The sequence below is a fragment of the Palaemon carinicauda genome, chromosome 15 (genome assembly GCF_036898095.1).
Source record: "Palaemon carinicauda isolate YSFRI2023 chromosome 15, ASM3689809v2, whole genome shotgun sequence".
NCBI lineage: Eukaryota > Metazoa > Arthropoda > Malacostraca > Decapoda > Palaemonidae > Palaemon > Palaemon carinicauda.
In genome coordinates this window covers 61,984,853-61,989,852 of record NC_090739.1, presented here as the reverse complement: position 1 = coordinate 61,989,852, position 5,000 = coordinate 61,984,853, and the positions used below count along the sequence as shown (strand labels likewise).

At 37.7% G+C, this 5,000-nt stretch overlaps 1 protein-coding gene across 1 annotated transcript in view; it reads left to right on the top strand.

Moving 5' to 3' along the window:
• The window catches only part of LOC137654631 (glutaminase liver isoform, mitochondrial-like), a 50,684-nt gene that overhangs the window by 28,297 nt on the left and 17,387 nt on the right, over positions 1 to 5,000 (top strand).

Below are 5,000 nucleotides of genomic sequence, written 5' to 3'. Positions count from 1 at the left end.
TATATATATATATGTGTGTGTGTGTGTGTGTGTGTGTGTGTATAAAACAAAACATATGCTCTTGATTTTATATGGGAGATGTGAACCCTTCTGTGTATTTTGTAACAACAGACTATTCCGTTCATTTACGTGAGATCTAAGTAAGCTATCTCTCAAGCATTCCTACTATCATTTATGCACGATCATGCGTACTGGCCCTTTGAATATAAACAGAACTGGAAAATGAAACCTATAGAGGGACAAAATTACCCATCTCCTTTTTGAGCTCAAGGGAATTTGCATGCGCGAGTCACGTGCGGTAGAAGAAGTGCTTGTTTGCGCACGCGCCTGGCGGTGAAGACTATTTGGCATCAGGGGGACAAGATATTTTGTTGGATAATGAGTATTATTAACATACTTTGGCTTATACTTAGTATGAATTTAAGGAAGAATTTAGAGGAAAATATTCATACACGTGCGAGGTACGTATATACGGTATAAATAGAGGCGTGTGTATATATGCGAGTGTGTTTGTCTGTATTATGTACGTGTGAATGAATGTATATATATATATATATATATATATGTATATATATATATATACATATATATATATATATATATATATACATATATATACATGAGTGTGTGTGTGTGTGCGCGCGCGCGTGCATATTCAAAGAACCAGCCACCTATTGAGATACTACTGCTATAATTATTGTGTCCTTTTATTGGCATGATAGTACTATATTGGACCCCTCTGTGGTTATGGTTCTTTTGTCCTTTGCCTACACATACACCAAATAGTCTGGCCTATTCTTTACACATTCTCTTCTTTCCTCATACACCTGACAAAACACTAATATAATGGAAAAATTCTTCTTCACTTAAGGGGTTTAACTACTGCACTGTAATTGTTCTTTGACTACTCTCCACTTGGTAAGGGTAGAAGAGACTTTAGATAAAGATAAGCAGCTTTTGTAGGAGGACACTCTAAAATCAAACCATTGTTTTATAGTCTTGGGCAGTGCTATAGCCTCTATCTATACAATGGTCTCCTACTGTCTTGAGTTAGCTTATTTTGCTCAAGGGTACACTCAGGCACACTATTCTGTCTGTTTCCTTATTTCCTTTCCTCACTGGGCCATTTTCCCTCTTGGAGTCCTTAGGTTTATAGCATCCTGCTTTTCCAACTAGGGTTGTAGCTTAAATAATAATAATAATAATAATAATAATAATAATAATAATAATAATGTTAAAAATATTCGAAAAATATATATATTTTTTCAATTGCTTTTGTTAGTTTACCGAGTTTGTGACGCCTGACAGTTCCAGAAAGAAAATTTGTTTCCCCTGAACTAGGGCGTTTCTCTTTAGTATAAGGGACATATTTAAAGAGACAATAGTGATAATGCTATTGATAGTGATAGTAATGATCATGATCATATAGAGAAAGGTTATCAGAAATCTAAGAGAAGAATACTGATACTGAAGGCAGCAACAGTTAACGAGAATTGTGTCTATATCTTTTCTGAAGGTGAACTTCAGAATTCGGTGATAGAGGACATTCTTCAAAACGGTTTTCCCGGTGCAATGTTGGTGGGTACTAACCTCATCCAACCTTATAAAATAGAACAAAACCATTGCCAAGTTATTTGCACCTTGCGTGGAAAACCTCTTTAAGAATTTGAGCAGTTTTAAAGTGTTTCATTTTTTTCTTCTATTCAAAACTCAATAACTTCATAACAATAGCAACAACAATGATAATCGTATCGAAAACAATTAATCTCGTCAACATTAACCAAATCCAAAACATCAGCCACCCGTTAAGATACTACCACTAGAGAATTATTGGGTCCTTTGACTGGCCAGATAGTACAGCATTGGCTCTCTCTCTCTGCTTACAGCTCATCTTTGGCCTACACATACACCGAATAAATTGACTGATTCGTTACACATACTCCTCTTTCCGAAAAAAAATCTTCTTCACTCATGTGGTTAACTACTGCACTGCAATTTTTCAGTGGCTACTTTACACTTGGTAAGATTAGAAGAGACTCTTTGGCTAGTAGTTAGTTGGCCTGGGCACCAGCCACTCGTTCAGATACTACCGCTAGAGAGTTATGAGGCCTTTTGACTGGCCAGAGAGTACTGCATTGGATCCTTCTCTCTGGTTACGGTTCATTTTCCCTTTGCCTACACACACACTGAATAGTCTGGCCTATTTATTACATATTCTCCACTGTCCTCATACACCTGACAACATTGAGTTTAGCAAACAATTCTTCCAAATCCGAGGGGTTAACTACTGCACTGTAATTGTTCAGTGGTCTCTTTCCTCTTATTAGGGTAGAAGAGACTTTTCAACTATGGTAAGCAGCTCTTCTAGGAGAAGGACACTCCAAAATCAAACAATTGTTCTCTAGTCTTGGGTAGTGCCATAGCCTCTGTACCATAGTCTTCTACTCACTTGGGTTAGAGTTCTGTTGCTTGAGGGTACACTCGGGCACACTATTCTATCTTATTTCTCTTCCTCTTGTTTTGTTAAAGTTTTTATAGTTTATACAGGAGATATTTAATCTAATGTTACTCTTCTTGAAATATTTTATTTTTCCTTAAGTTTCCTTTCCTCACTGGGCTATTTTCTCCGTTGGAGCCCCTGGACTTATAGCATCCTGGTTTTCCAAATAGGGTAGTAGCCTAGCAAGTAGTAATAATAATAATAATAATAATAATAATAATAATAATAATAATAATAATAATATGGTAAGCTGCTCTTCTAGGAGAAGGACACTCTAAAATCAAACCATTGTTCTCTAGTCTTGGGTAGTGCTATAGCCTCTGTAATATGGTCTTCCACTGTCAGAATAGAGTTCTGTTGTTTGAGGGTACACTCAGGCACACTTTTCTATTTGTTTCCTTTCCTCACTGGGCTATTTTTCCCTGTTGAACCCCTTGGGCTTATAGCATCCCACATTTCCAACTATGGTTGTAGCATAGCTAGTATTATTGGTAATCATAATAATAGAAAAGAGTTTAAAGATCACCCATGAGCGGCAAGGACAAGGGATAGGACATTGCCATAGGGACCGACATTTACATATGATCAGCGTTCAAGCCCCCTCTCCCAAAGCTAGTGCCAGGGAGGGTCAGACAATGTCTGATGACTTAGCAAGTAGATAAGTAGGCTCCCCTAAACCCCCTTCCTTTGTTTGCAAAGACACTTCTAGAAACTATCGGGTTTAAGCGGCACCCGAACTTCTGACTCACATATTGCAAACCAGGACGTTTTCAATAGGTTGTTAATGCCTGTATTTCTAAACACGTAATATTAACATTAGCTTTGAATCTAAGGTTAATTTGATTTTGGAAAACTCAAAGCAAACCTTTATATGTTAAGATAAATATTGTTAGAATTAGGTAAAATTGTGTCCTAAACCCTAGCAGCAATCTTTTCTATCTTGGACAAACACAAAGTTTGTCTTAGAATGCCCCGTCGACTACGTTTTCTTTTCTTTTTTACCAAAGGGTGTACTCCTAGCTTTATATAATAGCCATAGTTCCCTGCACTGCCTCGTATAAAAGTATTCTTAGCTAAACGAGTACATAAGACCTTCGAAATAGTCTGGAGCCAGGCAAGGAAAACCGGAAGATCTAGCCAATTCATTAACACCCACATACTAATATGCTGTCGCACATTGCCATATTGATAGCGACCAATGGGAATGGCGGGGGTGGCTTAGACCTGGAGAAAATGCAAGAGATTCTCTAAGAAACAAATAGTGTGACCGGCCTTTGCCAGGGCATGCTGCCAAGCGCACGAAGTTTAGAACTTGCACCGATTAGGCAAGTTCGCGTCCACGAAAACACTGACTGACTGCTGGCAGCGCTCGCTCCGTTTTCCCTTCACTTGTTCTACCCCACATACACACAGACTTCTACGTTATATCTTCTTGCTTGTGGTGTTGTGAATGGGGTTCCTGTCGTAAGTTTCGGGGAAAAGGGCGAACTCGCGACTCGTGCAACTGTTATGTGAAGTTTATTATGAAAGTCCTCCCATGGGACGTACTAATTAACAAGTGGGGAAAAAAATAGACCATTTTTGTATAACTTGGTTATTTTGACCTGTAACCGCTAGGCGAGTTAATTTCATAACCAATTAACTCTTAGAGTAGAATTGTGTGGTTGGTTATATTCATATCCGGGTGATATACATATAGAAAGCGTAAGCTCAAACGTTTGTAAAAAGAAAAAAATAAAAAAAAAACCTAGAAAAACTGTCGTGCTCAATCAGCCCCCTGGACGGTTGGATCAGCTGCACTCTAGGTCCTGAAACAAGACTTCTTGTGATCTTGGATCACATCGTAGAGGTCATTTCGGGCAGGTCAAAATTTTAAGAGCAAACCCCCACGCTATCAGGTCACCATGTCGGGGCTTTCTGATGACGCAAACCCTCGATTATTCAGGAGAAATGTGTCGTACTGCAAAGAGTAAGTAAGACGAAACAATTTCATTTAATAAAATCTAAACAATCGAGTGTTGTTCAGCGCTGTCTGCCCTTGAAAGCTGTGCTAACGCCTCTTTTTAATTTTATTCTTCCCTTGTTAGTTCTTATACTCAGTTTTACTTTAAAAAATGAAAGGATACTTAAGGATAATCGCGGCGTGAGAATTATTTATTAACAATCGAAAACTAAATTAGGAACGAAAAAAAGGAATGTGGAGAGGGAATTTTTAATTGATAAGAATTGCGAACATGATTTCTTTGGAAGCGAATTTATGTTATGTAAATTCCGTTTTAATCTTGGCTAGCGAAATCGTTTGCAGAGTCCTGGCAAAAAAAAAAAAAAAAAAAAAAAAATCCCTGAAATGAGTCTTACATCTGGTTAGCAACCCAAAACTTTTCCAAATTTCTCCGTTTTTTCCTTTAGTTGCCCCTTTAGTTACAGATATTGTTTTCTATAAACTGTTTGTGTTTTATTTTAGCCTCAGTATTTTTTGACATTGTAAACGGGGTTTATG